Source organism: Narcine bancroftii, chromosome 3, assembly GCF_036971445.1.
Source record: "Narcine bancroftii isolate sNarBan1 chromosome 3, sNarBan1.hap1, whole genome shotgun sequence".
Taxonomy (NCBI): Eukaryota; Metazoa; Chordata; class Chondrichthyes; order Torpediniformes; family Narcinidae; genus Narcine; species Narcine bancroftii.
This window is the reverse complement of record NC_091471.1, coordinates 261,204,472-261,223,404: the sequence shown is the minus strand read 5'-3', so window position 1 is coordinate 261,223,404 and position 18,933 is coordinate 261,204,472. Positions and strand designations below refer to the sequence as shown.

The window sequence follows — 18,933 nt, the reverse complement described above, 5'->3', positions numbered from 1 at the left end:
GGATCTTCTAGAAAATTATGAAAGTGGTAGATAAATTAGAGGCAGGAAAGTTGTTTCCACTGATAAGGGCCATAGATTCAAGATACAGGGGAGTAAGTTGAGGACGGAGATTAGGGAGAATTGCTTCTCACGGAGACAAGTGAAGCTGTGGCATTCTTGGCTTTAATAAAGCAGTCAAGACTGCCTCACTAAATATATTTAAGACATAGTTAAATTCTTGTGTAATGAAGGGTTACAATAAATTACACTGGACATCAAATATTTTGCTTCCTGAACACCTTTGGGTGTATTTTATGGATTTTGGGCTGCTGATCACGAAAATCACGTTAAAATGTACCTATTTTTGTGACTTCCTTTCATATTTTAAGTCTACTTCAAGCGTACAAAACCATCAAGCATGTCTTTGAAAATTCATTTTCTGCATTTACACTTGGACGTCTTCCCTGCTGATGCTGGTGCAGTCAGTGATGAACATGGTGAAAGGTTTCACCAGGACATTGCGACCATGAAAAAGCGGCAGCAGGACAACTGCAATCCATCAATGCCGGCCGATGATTGGCCGCAATGTGTCAGGATCATGATGCGTTAAACATGCTAAATTCAATAAAATTTCATTTAATGCTTCTCCAACAGCAAATCTGAAATTATCTTCATGTTCAGCTTGAGGTTGTCTATCATAATCGCAATATTTTTTTCAGGAAGGCAACCTTTTGAAAAAATTTGTTGTCCGGTGTTATTTACAAAAAAAAATCCGTTCAAAGTCTTTTCACACCTATAGTGTCAATCACATCTATACATTCCCATCAGTGTATAAGGGTAGGGTTAGAGTTAGGGTTCTCTAAATGCACCATTACCACCACTGTGGCATCTTGTCATTTCTCTGTTCTTGAGGGACTTCCCCTCGGTCTCAGCCACTCAAAGCCCGATAATGGGAGGACGCTAGACCTTGGTCCTTCTCCACAGCGCCCTCGAGTTGGCCGCACCAAGTCTCAGCGTCCTTTGGCACATAATCCTGCAGCCTAGAATGCGCCAGTCAGCAGTGTTCCCAGACTGACAGCTCTGTGTGCTGAAAGACTGACAGGTTTCGAGCAGGCCAAAGTACAGGTTCACCAAGCTGATGGTCTTCCAGCAGATCTAAATGGTAAGTGGAACTGAGTCCACAGCCAGATCAGCCGTGATCTTATTGAATGATGGAGTAGGCTTGACAGGCCAGGTGGCCAACTCCTGTTTAATATTATGTTTAGTAACTAGGCAGTTCCTCCCAAGGGAGAGCCATTGTCTGAAGAATATACTGGTTGAAATTATTTTTGTTAAACCTTACAATTATCATTGCAAATCACTCTTTTTGCTCCAGGATTACTGAGAATACTTATTACCTATCTATCTTATGTCTTTACTGTCTCTTAATTTAATTCCATTTGTTTTCAATTCTAGTTTTACTTGACAAGGAAGAAGCTACAGTGGATACGTACTTTGAACAATTTGCATGACAATTAATTCCATATTGTCCTTGACTATCATTGCTGGGTTGACCACTGGTAACCCCATGCTATCACTGACCCTGCTCCTACTTTCCCTTTGAAGGGTTTGCTTTCTCTCCTTTTGTCAATATTGACACTGCTGCTGTTGTTCTTTTCAGAATCAGAATTTATTATCATGAACACGTCACGAAATTTGTCGTTGAGCGGCAGCGTCACAGTGCGATAAAATTACGTTCAGAAATAAATAAATTAGAGCAAAAGAAGAGAAAGTGAAGTTGTGTCTGTGGTTCATTGTCCGTTCAGATGGCAGAGGGGAAGGTGCTGTCCTATGTCATTAGGTATTCACCTTCAGGCTCCTGTATCTCTTTCCTGATGGTAGCAGAGTGAAGAGGGCATGGCCTAGGTGGTGGGGGTCCTTGAGGATAGAGGCTGCTTTGTTAAGACATCACCTCTTGTAGACGTCCTCGATTGAGTGACGGCTGATGCCCATGTCGGTGCAGGCCAAGTTCCTAACTCTCTGTAGTCTTTTCCTGTCCTATGCATTAGCACCTCAATACCAGACAGTGATGCAACCGGTAAAAATGCTGTCCATCTGTAGAGATTCTGCAAGAGTCTTCGGTGACGTACCAAATCTCCTCCAGTGAGCCTTCTTTGTGATTGCATTGACATGGAGGCTCCAGGTCAGACATATTGACACCCAAGAACTTCAAGTTCTTAACCCTTTCCACTGCTGACCCCTCAATGAAGACTGGTTCGCATTTTCCTATGTCCTGAAGTCCAAATCAGCTCTTTCCATTGTTGTTGTAAAAATGCACCGAAATACTGGAGGAACTCAGCCAATGTTTTCAGCGTCCATAGGAGACAAAGATATATTGCCAATGTTTCGGGCCTGAGCCGTTCTTCAAGGAATAAGCAGAATAAACCAGTAGGAAATCTCAGAAAGTCTCAGAATTCAAACAATGGGGGAGGACTCCAGACCAACTTAAGGTGTTAATTGGATGTGATAAGGGATGAGGTAAGAATTTATCATGTTTAAACAGAACAAACAGTTTGGATGGGGAATACACCCAAATTTATAACAAAAATGAACTAACCACTTCAGAGCGTAAGTGCAAAACCAGGGTTACAGAGGTTAAGGGAAAGATGGGCGTCAGACTTGGGTGTGGTGATTTCAGAAAGAAGCTGGTCAGAGTGGTGTAAGGACAGCACGACATCAATTATAAATGCTAGATCTGGATTAGCTCAATATAATTTTTACACTAATTATATCTTGCTCCACAGAATTTACATAGATTAAAAGCAGAAATATCAGAGATCTGTTTCAGGTGTGGGACTGAGGCAGGAACATTTCAACGTTCCATGTGGTCGTGCGTGAAGGTGAGGCCATTTTGGCAAGACACCGCAGAAAAATTAACCGGGATAACAGGAGTGGCCTTCACGGGTGACCTGGATGAGATAATTTTATGGAAGTAAGCAACATGTTGAATAAATATCAAGTCTCATTTATAAAAATAGCAATAGCAAAAAAGTGTATTGAGATTACTTGGAAGTCCAACTCCCCTCTACTTGTAGCGTGATGGACTGCGGAAATTAACCTATGGAAAAAAATCACATATAATTTAAAGACTTTTGTAAAGATCTGGAAGCCACTGCTGGACCACATGGGGACCAAATACAATAATAAAAAAAGAATATAAATGCTGATACTATATATGTATACCCAAGAGTGATTTCCCCAATTGTATTCTCTATATTTAAAAGCTATATAAGCTCTGACAGTGTGGGGTTCTGTATGTGTGGAAAGGGGGAGGAAGGAAGGGACTGGTTTTTTTTGTTGTTTGATGTTATTTGTAAGAAAAAGTTTAATATATTGTGATATCGAAGATTTTATTATGTATATTTTTGAAAAAAATCAAAAATAAAATATTCCAAAAAAATTTATCATGTTTGTGCGAAAGGAGAGTTAGAGACAGGAGAAGCCAACAGGAGGAAGGGGGAAGGGGGGTGAGGTTTAATGAAAGCCAAAGAACCAGCTGATCTATCTCCCTCCTGTACACTTCCTCATTGCTGTCTGTGATCCTTTACCTTGCTGTTCCCTGCTCTGCTCATCTCCGTTCTTCCATTCTCCACTTCTCTGCCTCTTGCTTCCTCATCCCTCCTGACCGCAGCTGCTCCCCTCCACGGTGATCCTCTCCCCTTGCTGTCTGATTATTTCTTGTCCTTTGGTTCTCTGCACTTTCCAACTTAGCTCCATATCTCACGAGCAATTTCCCTCTCCTCTCACTCTGGCCGATTATCTCATCTCTCCAGTTTTTCTTGGCACAGATGAGCATTTCATCTCTGCTCTTTCCTTCAGGGCAAAAAAAACTGACATTCCAATGCATTCAATCATTGTGACATTGCTGGAGGTGACTCTTTTGAGATTGTACCAGAGGATAAAAATTACCAGAGATGCCACAGACTTATCACCAATAATGGGTGCATACTGCCCCCTGCTGTCCACTAGTACATGGAACAAGTGAGTGGAGGAAAAGGTCAATGCTGAACAAGATGCCAAATTAAAGTAATCTTATCTGTTTGCATACAGTCCTTATCGCTCCATTCCTGTGCCTATCTAAATGCTTCTTAAACTATCGGATCGGCTTCCACCTCCCCTAGCAGCACTTTGTAGGCACCCGAGTAGAAAATCCTCCTTGTAACTCTCCTTTCAACTTTACCCCTCTCACCTTGAACCTGACAAAGCTTATATTGGAAAAAGACTCTGATTGCTTACCGGATCGATGTCTTTCATAATTTTATAAACTTCTATTAGGTCTCCCCTCAGCCTTTCCATATATAACAATTATATGGTTATATAACAATTACAGTATGGAAACAGGCCACATCGACCCTTCTAGTCTGCACCGATTCACGTAAAACTCCATTAGTTCCACCTACCTGCTCCCTCCCCATAACCCTCCAACCCACTCACATCCATGTACTCATCTAACCTCCTCTTAAATGACAGAATTGACCTTGCCATAACTAACTCTTATGGAAGGTGATTCCACTCAGCCATCACTCTCTGAGTGAAGAAGCATCCTCTTATATTACTTCTAAAGTTTTCCCCCCTAACCCTTAACTTAAGACCCCTTGTACCAATCTCCCCTACCCTTAGGGGGAAGAGCCTATTCACATCTACTCTATCTATCCCCCTCATAATTTTAAATACCTCTATCAAATCCCCTCTCCAGAGAAAACAGCCCAGGTTTGTCCAATCTCTCCCTATTGCTAGTACTCTCCATCCAGACAACATCTTGGTGAACCTCTTTTGCACCCTGTCCAAAGCTTCCATATCCACAGCATAGGGGCAGCACGGTTGGCGCAGCGGTTTGCGCAATGCCTTTACAGCACACGCGATCAGGACTGGGGTACGAAGATCATGCTGTCTGTAAGGAGTTTGTACGTTCTCCCCGTGTCTGTATGGGTTTTGCCTGGGGGCTCTGGTTTCCTCCCAACATTCAAAACATACTGGAGGTTACGGGGTATAATTGGGCAGCATGGGCTCATGGACCAAAATGGCCCGTTACTGTGCTGTATGTCTACATTTTTAAAACAAATCCTTCCAGTAATGCAACGAGAACTTCGCCTAACATTCTAAATAAGGTCAAGTCGAAGTTTTATGCACCTGCAACATGACTTTCCAATTTTTATACTCAGGGCGCTTACCTTTGAACTTTGAACTTTGTCTGATGAAGGAAAGCATATCCCATGCCTTCTTTAACACTCTGTCTACTGGTGTTACGACTTTCAGGAAGCTATGGATTTGCCCCCCCCCCCTCCCAAGATCCATCTGCATATCCATGCACCTCAGGGTCCTGCTATCTACAGTATACTTTCCTCTTACATTAGACTTCCCAAAGTTCAGCACCTCACATTCACCCAGGCTAAACTCTACTTGCCATTTTTCTGCCCATATATCCAACTGAACTATACCCTGTTCTATCCTGTTTGACCTCCAGCATTGTGTTTTTAACTATCCTTTAAGAACCTTCTTGACAATCCACAACTCAGCCAATGTTCATATGCTAATGCCAATATGATTGACATTTTCATCCAAATCATTTACCAGCAGTTCTGAGAGATCAATGAATTGTACAAGGATCAAAACAAAAGGATTTCCACACTGCGGGGACCACAGCACTAAGGGAATATTGCACTGTCCACGGGTGGCCATTCCAAAGGAGGACGTGGCCATAGGATTCTATTTATTTATATAAATATATATGTGTGTGTGGGTGTTTAAAAATATTTTTTTTTATAAGATTTAAACGATATTGCAAAAACAACAAATGAAAACACAGTGTGTGTATATGTATTACTGTAGCAGGGTCACCAAGGTTATAGCTGGAGATATAATGGGATTATAGCTCAAGGTTGAAGAAAGAAGACTCTCACTTGAAGGGAATGTAATTGACACTGACTTTATTGGGCTGCAGGTTCGCCTTTTATAGGCAGCCGGCCGCATCACCACCAGGGCATGGTTTGAGTGGGACTGGCTGCCGATTGTCTGTCCCGGATTGGATCCCTGTGATCGGCTAGTGGTGATTGGACGATCCGACTGCTATTACCGTGGCCTATGGGACTGGGCGTCTCATCCGGCATGCTGTTTGCTCAATCGCCGTGTTTGACGGCCGTTTCCCGAGTCGGGCCACTACATTACCATATGTATAATATGCTAATATATCGTAACCTATGACCATGTCCTCCTTTGGAATGGCCACTCTATCTTCTGATAAGGGAGTGTCACACTGTTGGAGAAGTCATGATGGGAAGCTTCACTTAATGAGGGAACATTTGAGAGGGAAATGTCCTACTATTGAATGGGGCAATACTGAGGAATAGCCACACTGGAGGAGGGGCTGGACAGAGGGAAATCTGCTCTCATCCCCTTTGTCAGGTAAAAGATTACAGGGCCACTTGGTTTGAAAAAGAGCAGGACAGTCCTCACAGGTGGTCATGAATCAATATGAATCCTTCAGCCATCCCTGTTAATGAAAACAATGGCCCACATCTACAAACTCGATAATCTTTTCATTCATCTCAAAATTGTTATGGGCTTTTCCTGTGGGTGAACTGGAGGAAACAATTGTTACAGCCATTACTACACTACCTAGGTGTTCCTTTGGCTGTAAACTGTGTTGGGTTATCCCAAGGTTGGGGTATATTCTGGAGATTGGGCCTCCGTGCCTATGAGATTCAATGACGGCCTATCACCTTCAGATTTAAAACTTGCATTTGCTTGAGCATGAAATGTTATTTGTAGAAAAAAATTCCAAACTTTTTCTACCCTCTGGGTGTCAAAGTTCAGATTTATATATCATCAGATACAAGCCCTGGGATTCTTTTCCCTGTGGGCCAGGCAGAATTTCGACTTATCAGTAGTGCGGGAAAAAAAACCATGTATACAAGAGAGACAAAGCCTTGCATTTCTACAGAACCCTTCATGTTCCTATGATTACTTTTGCAGCCAATGAAGTTGCTTTGAAATGTAGTCTTTGTCATGGTATAGCAAATGCCCATGTGAGCACAGTGAGATCCCAGTATTTAAGATACTATTGTTGTATAAATGCTTTAGAAATGTTGAGTGTGGAATATAGATGGTAATGACATCCTGTTCTTCCGCAAAATAGTGCAGTGGGTTTTTATATCTCTATCTATTACAGTTTTGATTAATATCTCAAGCAAAAGATAGCCAGTGATGCAGCTCTCCCTCAGTATCGGTACCACAACACTCCCTCCAACGATTCAGCATTCCTCAGTGTTAACTGATGACACGTGCTTTCAGTGCTGCCCCTCCTATTGACCAGTGTTCTATTAGTACTGTTCCCCTCTATGGCCAGTGCTTCCCTGGTATTACATATTGACAGTACTCTGTTCTTAGTTCTTTGGCAGTACTCTGCTCTTTGACAAAGCAGCACAGCGAATGTCAGTCTGGATGCAGAGTCAGGATGGGACTCAAACTCTTGACTCTTTTGACAAAGAGGCAGGGGCTCTGCTCCTGAACCAAGTACTGGCACCAACATCACATAACACATGGCTGTCAAACACCACTGAGCATCAAAACAATTCAAAGGCTTGGACAGCTTGCGCATTGATGTTAAAAAAATATGAAATGACAGGCTCTTTAAATCCATTTAGAACTAATTCCCTATTATTTACAAACCTCGTGAGATTAATTATGAGTTTTATTCGTTTTATAAGAAATTATATACTTCTGAGGAAAAACAGGAGAACGGTTTGATTGACTCTTTTTTATCGGTGTTGAATTTACCAGTACTTGGAGAAGAAGACATATTGGAGCTGGAGGCTCCTTTCACTGATTTACAAATTAAATCGGCTATGTTGGAAATGCCGAATGGAAAATCACCTGGTGATGATGGGTTTTCAGTTGAATTTTGTAAGGTATTTTATGATGATTTATCTACAGTGTTTGGAGATGTGATATGACAGATTAATGAATATTATGATCTACCTGAATCATGCTCTAGTGCCTTAATTACTGTAATTTCTAAGAAGGATAGAGATCCGTTAAAGGAGTCTTCATATAGACCAATTTCTTTGTTAAATGTAGACTATAAAATAATAGCTAAAGTATTAGTGAATCGATTGGCTAAATTTTTACCTAAGTTGATACATGTTGATCAAACAGGTTTTATAAAGAATAGATATGCTTCAGATAATATTCTTCAAGTAATTAGTTTGATTAATAAACACCGACAGTGCCCTGACAATCTGATGGTGATATCTCTTGATAGAGTTTGATAGAGTTGAGTGGAAGTTTTTATTTAAAGTTTTAGAGAAATTTAACTTTGGTCCTTCTTTTATTGGTTGGATTAAAGCTTTATATAATAAACCAATAGCCAGGGTATTTACAAATGGTCAGATCTCGGAACCTTTTAAATTAACCCATTCAACTCGACAAGGTTGTCCTTTGTCTCCAGCTTTGTTTGCATTAGTAATTGAACCTTTAGCACAGTTGATATAACAAAATATACAGATACATGGTCTGAGTGTTTTAGATGAGGAGTATAAAATTAATTTATTTGCTGACGATATTTTGGTGTATTTAACAAACCCAGCTCCGTCACTTTTACATTTAAAGTTAACTGGGAAAAAAGTGAAATTTTACTGATAGGTGAAGGAGATTATTCAGTTTATAAGAATATTATTAATTTGAAGTGGACTGATTGAATTAAATATTTGGATACAAATGTGGATGTTGATTATCAATCTTTATATAAATTAAATTATGTACCATTAATGAAAAAGATTAAGCCTGATTTGATTAAGTGGAAGGATATTCCTATAAATTTAATTGTCAGAGTAAATACAATTAAAATGAATATTTTTCCACGTATACAATATTTGTTTCAATCAATTCCATGCTTACTTATAAAATTTTTTTCAAGATTTAAATAAAATGGTTAGGGAATTTTTATGGAAGGGTAAATTTCCGAGAGTGGCTTTGAATAAGTTAACCTGGAAATATGCATTAGGGGGATTACGCTTACCACATTTTCAAAATTATTATGAGGCTGCTCAATTTAAATTTATTAGTTTATTAATGGACTTGGAACGGCCCCCTAGTTGGGCTAAAATTGAGATGGCAAATATTTCTGAATTTCAAACACATCAATTTTTGTTTCGGTGGAATTTAAATTTATTACAACAATATAATGTGCCTATACTAAAACATTTAATGGAACTATGGATGAGGAAAAATAGAATGATGGGTTCTAAGGGTAAATTACTGACTTTAACACCGTTATATAATAACCAACTTATTCCTTTTTCAATGTATAATCAATATTTATTACATTGGAAATCTAAAGGTATAAAAAACTTGGGGGATTGTTTTAAAGAAGGTTAATTTTTATCTTTTAATCAAATGAGGGAAGATTTTGGTATTAATGAGAATTCTTTATTTCTTTATTATCAACTTCGATCTCTAGTAAAGCAAATATTTGGTAGAGATATGATTTCACCTGATTTGACTAAATTTGAATCTTTTCTTGTGACTGCACCAAAGAAGGGATACATTTCATTGATGTGCCAAATATTACAGGGAAGTATGGAAAAAAAGGGATGGAATAGATCTCAGATTAAATGGGAAAAAGATATTAATTTTATTTTTTCTGAGGATGACTGGTTAGATATCTGTCATGATCATGTTACTAGATTGATAAATGTTCATTATGCAATGGTTAATTACATTTTTTTTATATCAATTGTATTTAACACCTGAAAAGTTAAAAAAATATATGGTTTTAGTGAATCAGATTCTTGTTTTAGGTGCGGCAATTTGGTTGGAACTTATTTTCATGCTGTTTGGTTATGTGCACATATACAATCTTTTTAGAAAGCAATTCAATTGTTTTTGGAACATCTGTATATTTTTTTTAAATACTTTTAGACCTGACAATATTTTTGTTGGGTAAGTTGAAGCCTTTGAAAGATTTGGGATTAAATAGATTTCAGATTGCTTTTGTATATTTAGCTTTATCTGTAGTGAAAAAATGTATAGCAAGTACATGGAAAAATGCTAATATGATTGATATAATGAGATGAAAACTTGTTCGGTAATGAAAAAAATTACATATGTTTTACATGATAATTATTCTTTTTTTCTTAATATGGTCTTTATATTTAGAATATTTATTTAGATTTATCTTGATTAGATTTTAGTAAATATATTTTGGTTTCTTTTTTCTTTCTTTGGCTCTCCTAAAGAGAGCTGGCTGAGAGGGGGGAGAGGGGGGTTTCTTCTATTTTTTATAAAGGAAAAAAAAATTATCATTCATAATATGTATTTTTCTTATTGTATGTAATAACTGATGAACAAATAAATAGTTATTTTAAAAAAAGAACTGATTCCCGGAGCATTCCAAATGTGTTAATCTGCAGTCAGTTCCTGCACAAGAAACAAAAATTCAGAAACCTGTTAAAGGAAGCCTTCTTATAACTGATTTCAATTCTCTCTCAAATTCTGCGCTGAAGGAGATTGGAATAATCACCAAATAAGGGGGTGTGCAGGATTCTTTGGGTAGAAGAACTCCCCCACTTTTCTTCACAATGTGTCATATCTACTGGAAGAAGCAGATATGGGTTTCTGTTTAATGTCACTCCGGAAAAGTGGGAGCTACAATAGTTCAAAAGATCGTATTCCTCTTCAAAAATACTCTGCCCTCCCAATTACCAGAGCAGTTTTCAGATTCATATGGGGGTCCAAAATAGATAGTGTCCGAAGGAGCACCATGTACAAGTCACCAGAAAATGGGCGTACCCAACCTAGCCCTCATCCGATGACCATTTTCATGTGTGGCTGCATGAGGCTGTGCATGGAACCAAAATACTTGAGTACCAAGTGCCACTGGGAGCTGAGGTTCTACCTGTTGCAAAGGGTGGGCCTAGTCCTGTTGTCACGCAATGTCCCAGTCAGCTGGATTTTTCCGCACCACCTGTCCTTCATTGAAAGGTTTATCCAGAACAACACCTTCGACCACAAGGCCATCAGGCAGTGGTCAGCACGGAACGTCCTGATGACACTGAGAGACGAGGTCTCGGTGGATCTGGTGGGGTGGTTCCCTGAGCCAACCATCCAGGTCATTTGGCAGAATGTCTCATCACCAGGGCTCACCAACAAGCAGCAGGACTTGGCTTGGCTGGTGGTGAGAGGCGCTCTCACAGTCAGATCCCTCTTGTACAACCAGAACATCACCCTCCATCCATATTGTCCTCTGGATACCTCCGGTGGAGTGGAGACCGTCGCCCACCTCTTTGCTGAATGCAGATTAGCAATGAGTGTGTGGAGAGGGATGCAGAGGGCTTTGTCTCGGTTTATCCCCAGCATCAGCACGAAAGAGGCCTCTCTCATCTACAGACTATATCTGGGGGCGTACTCTGAGTCTAACATCCAGAACTGCTAGAAGACCATCAACTCAGTGAAAGGCACTCTTTGGTCTGCCCGAAAACTGTTGGGTCTTCCAGCACACAGAGATGTCGGTGAGGGAACGCTGCCAAATGGCACATTCCAGGCTGCAGGAGTACGTACCGAGGAATGAACCGAGGCTTGGTGCAGCCATCACGAAGGAACTACGTGGAAGGACCACAGTCTAAAGTCCTCCCGTTACTGGGCACTGAGGGGCTGACACTGAGGGGACACCCTCGACCAACAGAGGAGAGGGGGGAGAACTGACAAGGTGCCACAGTGGTAGAGTACTAAGAGAAGAATGTAAAATGTACAATGATATGATTGACACCGTGAGTGTGAAAAGCTTTGATTGGTTTTCTTGTATTATAAATATTTTATTGTGAATAAAGTATATTTTTGGGGGGAAAAAAATCAGAGTGGGCACCAGCATGTATTCCTACACCCTGGAATGTGCATTCACCTCTGGACATCTCCCTGCACCAGAAGACCAATGGGTTGAGGACAGACCAGAGTGTCACCAGACAATGCAGACCCCCTTTCCCCTCCTCTGGTAACTCCCTACCGTCCCTCCAAGAATAAAACACGGAAGTCTGCAGGCTTCCGAGCTTGAGGTAGGAACACAATTCATGCTCCTTCCCCTGCCCCTCCCACCCCACCATTATGTTCGGGCGCCTGCCCACCATTTGATGAAGGGCTCAAGCCCGAAACATCGGTTATGAACCTATCTTTGCTCTCTCAAGGACGCCGTTTGACCTGCTGAGTTTCTCCAGCCTTGTGCTTTGACCTCAGTCCCTCCAACTCTTGTCTAAAATACTCCTCCACAGCACATGGAGATTGATGAAGCCATTACACCGAAGTTTGAAGCCACAACCTTTTGCATGGTAGAAAATAATAAAAATTATTAACTACACCCTGCCTTCATAATAATCAAATATCCCATGTTTGATCATGATGATGTCTGAATCCAATAAAAGGTCCCAAACTCTGAAATTCCCTCCCCAACTTTCTCCCCTCTCTCAGACACACCTATAATCAACCCCACCTGAGGGGATCAGCTTGATACTGTTCGTGTGTTTGTGGACTGGAAGGGGTCGGTATAAAAGGGCCTGTCTCCCTGAGCCAACTCTCTTCTCCCTGGTTAATATCTAAACCCGTTTCTGCCACCGGGCGTCACGTTTGTGCCAGGGTTTCGCCCCGGCCATTGTGAGCAGTTCCACTCAGACGGGAGAAGGCGCCTTCATCCTGCGACCAGCCGAAGGACCGCGGGCTCTCGTCTGGAAGCGGCCCCCGGGCCAGGTGAGTCAGTGGGCGCTTGGGAACCGTCCCGGGGCTCCAGCTTGGCGATCTGGCTTTCGCCGGTCTTCCTTCTACTCCCGGTGCGGTAACGGTCCTCACTGGGAGTGGACTCGGATCCGCCCAGTTTCGGGAGCCTGTCTGCCTAAAATGTATGTGTGTGTGTGTGTGTGTGTGTGTGGTGGGGGGTGGGGGGTGAGGGGGCTGGAATACAGCCACGGGCATGGGAGGGGGGGGGGGTGTCTAACGCTGGTCGAAGTTCCTGCGTCCCACAAGTGGTTAAAGTTTGGATCCAGCCCATCTGATTTCCATTGTCAGTGTTAATACTGAATGAAACTCCCCAGGGTTGATCAGACCCCTCTGGGATTACCCTCCCTGGCCATGTTCGAAGGAAAAAGTTTTCTTCGTGTATTGGTATTGTGGTGAAACATATTTGTTATATGTAGATGTCATAACTTTTCCTGGTTGACCCTGCTCTCTCTGGCCAGCTCATGACTCCTCCATCAAGGCTGTCATGCCTCAAGCCTGCCCCCAATTCGAGTCCTGGTCAGTGTGAGCGACCCACACAGGGATGTTGTCCATCTCTTGTAAAATAGAAATAAAGCCCTCCAGTTTCGATTACTTCAGTCTTTGTGCAGCTGATGAAACCTATTCAATGTGCAGGGCAGGTAGGCGTGGGAGAATTGACTGGAAACTCCAGCAACAAAATTGTCCACCCCCAACTTGGGAGGTGGCGGGCGGTAGGTCAGTGGGCAGCGGCCCAGGCCCTGTGAGGTTGGGGGGGGGGGTTGAAGTACAGGTGGACATCCTTGATGTCCGTAGCCGGGCAGTGAAGGCTGTGTTGTGTGAGTTGTTGACTTCTAGACAAAGCTGCACCGAGAATAGTTTTTGATTTTTCAGGATCTGGGTGATGTTGGCAAGACTGGCATTTTTTTACCCATAACTAATTAACCTCGAGAAGGTGAGCTGGTGTTTAGAACCTCTGTAATTAGTATGTTATGAATACAAGACAGATTTCTGGATCATTGATCTTGAGCCAAGTTCAAATCCCACCAAGGCAGCTGCAGAATTTAAATCCATGATTCAATAAATGTGGATGAAGACTAACTAGAATGGTTTAAAAAAAAAACCATCTATTTCATTAATGTGCTTGAGCTGCTACTTTTACCCTGTATGAACTATATGTGACTCCAGACCCATCAATGTTGAAAGGTGTGGACAGAGTAGATGTAGAAAGGTCGTTTCCCATGGTGGGAGAGTCTAGGACAAGAGGCCACAGCTTCGAGATTGAAGGGCGTCCAGTCAGAACAGAGATGCAGTGGGATTTCTTCAGCCAGAGATGGTAAATCTGTGAATTGGTTGCCACAGGCGATTGTGGAGGCCAGGTACTTGGATGTATCTAAGGCAGAGATTAGTAGGTCCTTGATTAGCCAGGGCATCAAAGGATATGGGGAGAAGGCCGGGCAATGGGGCTGAGTGGGGAAATTGATCAGCTCATGATTGAATGGTGGGGCAGACTCAATGGGTTATTTCTGCTCCCATGTTTTTATGGTCTGATGATCAAATGTGCTCCTCTCACTTCAAGGTCAGTTAGGGTAAGATGGAAACTGAATGATAGGATGGATGGTTGGTAAATCGATTGGCTGCAGTAAATTGCACATAGTCTGATGGTTGATGGAAAAATCTGGGAGCAAATTGTTGGGAATAATATGGGGTAGTAATGGATTAGTGTAATTGGCTACGTAATGGTTGGAGCAGACTAGGTTGGGCCAAAGGGGTGGTTCTCTGCTATATGTGTCTATGATTAAATAACAAATGCTTCTATGGTGCTATTGGTAGAGCGTTCCAGGGTCTAGACCCCATTGCTGGTGAAAGAAGGGTGATAAATTTCTCTGACAGTGAGCCTGCTCTGTCGGGGGATATAAACAATTGCTTGGCTAAGGATTAAAAGAAGAATTACATGATATTCAGGCTGATACTTGTCCCTCTGCCACCATCCCTAAAAGTAGATTTCAGCTTTTTGCTGTTCAGAACTTGTCTGCCACATTTCCTTCACTGCAATGGATGGGCCCTTCAAATCAACAGCACTCTGAGACATTCTGAGAATGGGTTAGTTGGCCCTTATGAATTTATGTGCATCGCCCACTTCCAATGACCCACCACTGATCTTCAGTCTTCAGCTGCCTGATCCGGACTTCGCTTTCAACAAGCCACCCGTATTGATATCCCTAATGTGACTGATAGTCTACTCATGATTTTCCTGGTTGACCCTGCTCTCTCTGGCCAGTTCATGACTCCTCCATAAAGGCTGTCATGCCACAAGCCTGCCCCCCAGTTCAAGTCCTGGTCAGTGTGAGTGACCCACACAGGGATGTTGTGTAAAATAGAAATAAAACCCTCCAGTTTCGATTACTTCAGTCTTTGTGCAACTGATGAAACCTTCAGGTGAAGCTCCTCAGAATATTTTACAACTTTGAAGGTTAGCAATGGGACAAGTCTTTCTTTAGGAATAGTCCCAGTGTTCACTACATGCTGTGAGGATGATCTGTGGCCAGGATCAAAGACTGTACCGGCATGAACTACACTCTTACCGATTTCTTGTAAAGGTTCCACTATTGTCACATAACACTACATTTTAGAATGTAACATACATGAAATTCATTAACTTTCGTCTGCCGTAAGGCAGACAGGGAGTCGCCACTTTGTCCATCGCCCCTCACAGAAACCTACAGCACCTGGTGTTTCCAGGTGGTCTCCCCTCCAAGTACTGAACCTGCTCGGCTTGCGAGATCAGACAATTTCAGGCGTATTCAAGCTATTAGACTTTGTGTGGGAGACCCGCACCATCATGTTAGCCTCACTGTTGGACAAATATGAGATTGCATCTGTTCAGAATTTTACACACCCTTTAGGACAGGCCAAAATGCTTTTCATCCATGAATCCAACGAAGTACTTTCCATCTCTATTGTAATAGAGAAACCAGAGCAGCCCATTTGTTCGCAGCAGCTCACACTAACAGCTAGTTGTTTTAGTCCAAATAATTTATTCTTGCGACATCAGTTAAGGGATAAATATGGGTCTCAGGCCATTGGGAAAAACTTATTTTTCTTCAGGTTAGTGTCATGAAGCGACATAGAGACACAACACAATGAAAGGGGCCCTTCAGCTCATTGAATCCATGACAATTATGTAGCACCTCCCTTACACTAATCCAGTGGCGTTCAAACTTTTCCACTCACGTACCACTTTAATTAATCCCTATGCCATAGGTGCTCTGTGATTAGTAAGGGAAAGAAACGGTTTTAATCGTACCTAATTGACTCGTTATGTGCACGGTTTCATAAACTCCAAAAGAAATGGGTCAATGACAATTTTTCTCAAGCAAAGTATTTCAGTAACAATTGGGCCTGGCCTTCCCTTTCCACTCACATCCCACTTTAAGTATCCCTTACTAATCACAGAGCACTGATGGCATAGGGATTACTTAAAGTGGGATGTGAGTGGAAAAGAAAAATTTGAAAACCACTGGATTAGTGTAAGGGAGGTGCTACATGATTGTACTAAATCCTACCCCAACTCATTCTCCCCACACTCCCATCAACCCTCTCTCAAATTCTGCCACTCACTCACACAGGAGGAACTCATTAGAGTTCAAGTCAAGTTTATTATCATCTGATTGATAATTATAATTAAAGCCAACAAAACAGTGGTTTCTGATCCTTGGTGCAAAAACATGCAGACACACAACCAGGCATAACACACATACAGACAAATAATACATGTGCAGGGCAAGTATTATAGCTCTAAAAATAAATAAATAAATTGTACTTTGTACAAATGAGAGTCTCACATGGTTAGTGTGAGGAGATCCTTTGGTTGTCCAGTGTTCTCTCTGCCAATTAACCTTCCAGCCTGGGAGGAAACCAGAAGACCCACAGGGTTTTTTCCCTCTGTCTGCCTTGAACTCTTGTCAAAATGTCTCAATCTAAACATGTCACTTAAGACAGAGCAGAACTCCCATGGTGCAGCACTGGGGAAATTTCAGCCAGAGAAATGGGGCTTGTCTTTGGCTGGGGTCTTGAGGTCACAGCCACGCAGCCTGAGTGATGGCTATGATCTAACATCATCCTAGTTCAAAGTACACCAATGCAAATTAAGCCCTGGGTGATCCATGATATTGAACTGGGGGCATCAGGAGTTAGAAGGAGCTTTGTCTGAACAAACCAAAGCACTGAAACAAACCTTCCCAAGGCAACAATACCGTCAGTTCCTCTGCATGATAAAATCCTTAAAATGTCAAAATGTTAACATGTTAACATTTTGATTTTATTTTGAGAGCCAGTATTTTTATTCATTGCGCTTTATTCATGATTGGAATAAAACTGATGCTATCGTTTTACAAAGATCTAGGAAGTTGTATTGATGGTTAGGAGGGAGTAAATTAACCTGAGTGATACCTGGACTTCAAGGATTAAAATGCTCAGAGAAATTTCCTAGACTGTAGAAAGGTCAGGGGTGATTTGATTGAAGTTTTTAAGACATTAATGCAGTGGTTCTCAACCTTTTTCTTTCCACTCACATATCACTTTAAGCAATCCCTATGCCATAGGTGCTCTGTGGATTACTTAAGGTGGTGTGTGAGTGGGAAGGGAAGGTTGAGGATCACTGCTCTAGACCCAATTGTTACCTTAATATTTTGCTTGAGAAAAATTTTAATTGGCCAATTTACTTTGGAGTTATGAAACCGTGCACATAACGAGTCAATTGGGTATGATTAAAACAGTGGTTCTCAAACGTTTTCTTCCCACCCACATACCACCTTAAGCAATCACAGAGCACCTATAGCATAGGGAATACTTAAAAGTGGTATGTGAGTGGAGAGAAAAAGGTTGAGAACCAATGCAAAGTGAGAAGAGAAAAATAATTTACAGCACAAATAGGCCCTTCAGCCCATCTCATGTATGCTGCCCGTATTGCCTATTGACGCTAATCTCATATGCCTGTATTAGTTAAATTTTTTAATTTTGACATACAGCAAGACCCCACACTGCCCAATTAACTTAAACCCTCAGCACGTTTTGAAGGTTGGGAGGGTAAATAACCTTCAACCCCCGTGGGAAAACCCACACAGACACAGGGAGAATGTGCAAATTCCTTACAGAAAGCACGGGATTTTGAACCCCAGTATCAGTGCTGCACTAACCCTGCCGCCTGTTCCTTTCCTATCCTGGAACATTGTGTTTGCCTCCACCTCTTTCGCTGGCAGATAGTCACTAACCTGTGTGAAATCCTTGCCTTTTCTGATCTTCTTTAAATTTCTCTCTTCTTAGTTTAATACCATGTCCTTTTATGGTAGACTTCCCTACCCTGGGACAAACCGCCCCCCCCCCCCCCATAATTTTTATAAACCTTTATACACACACTATTACTCAGGAGGATAGGAACAAACTACACTCTAAAGGGGTAAAGAGACAGGATTGCACAGTTAGTGTAGTGGTTGGTACGATGCTGTTACAACACCAGCAACCCGAGTTTGAATCCAGTGCTGTCTATAATGAGTTCGTACGTTGTCAACGTGGGTTTCCTCTGGATGTTCCCATTTCCTCCCACTCTCCAAAACATTAAGGGATTAGTAGGTTAATTGGGTGCAATTGGACAGCATGGCTTTCATGTGTCAGAGGGCTTTCTACCATGCTCTAGCGTTAAAAAATGTTATATATTTAGAACTTCTGCCAACAGCAATAGTTAATTATAAATTTTTGGGTTTTTTTGTGAGCAAAGGTAAGTATCTTGCAATCAGATGATATTTAAACCATCATGTTATTGAATGCCAGAACAGGCTTGAGGAAGATGATGGGCCTCTGAGCTTTGTCATGTTGTCCTTGTCTTCTAGCGGACACAAATCATGTCCAATTTTGACACTTCTTCTGTGTTTGTGTGAGGATATGCATATAAGCTCACCAGAGCATTAGAAATAGGGGCAGGATTAGGCCATCCGGCCCATCAAGCCTGTTCCACCATTCAATGAGATCATGGCTAATCTGAAGATAGGCTCATCTCCACCTACTGGCCTTTTTCCCATATCCCTCAATTCCCCAAGTAAAAAAAAATATATCCAATCTTGTCTTAAATATACTGTATTTACTGAGGTCGCCTCCACTGCTTCAATGGGCAGTGAATGCCAT

The 18,933-nt window shown here is 41.7% G+C and overlaps 1 protein-coding gene across 1 annotated transcript in view; it reads left to right on the top strand.

Annotated features, from left to right (window-relative positions):
* The first annotated feature begins 12,607 nt into the window (after positions 1 to 12,607).
* LOC138756820 (uncharacterized) overlaps positions 12,608 to 18,933 on the top strand; it is a 62,095-nt gene continuing 55,769 nt past the window's right edge. Inside the window, exon 1 of the mRNA XM_069923210.1 lies at positions 12,608 to 12,750. The gene's annotated coding sequence lies outside the window, so the exon portion shown is untranslated. The remainder of the gene's footprint in view (positions 12,751 to 18,933) is intronic.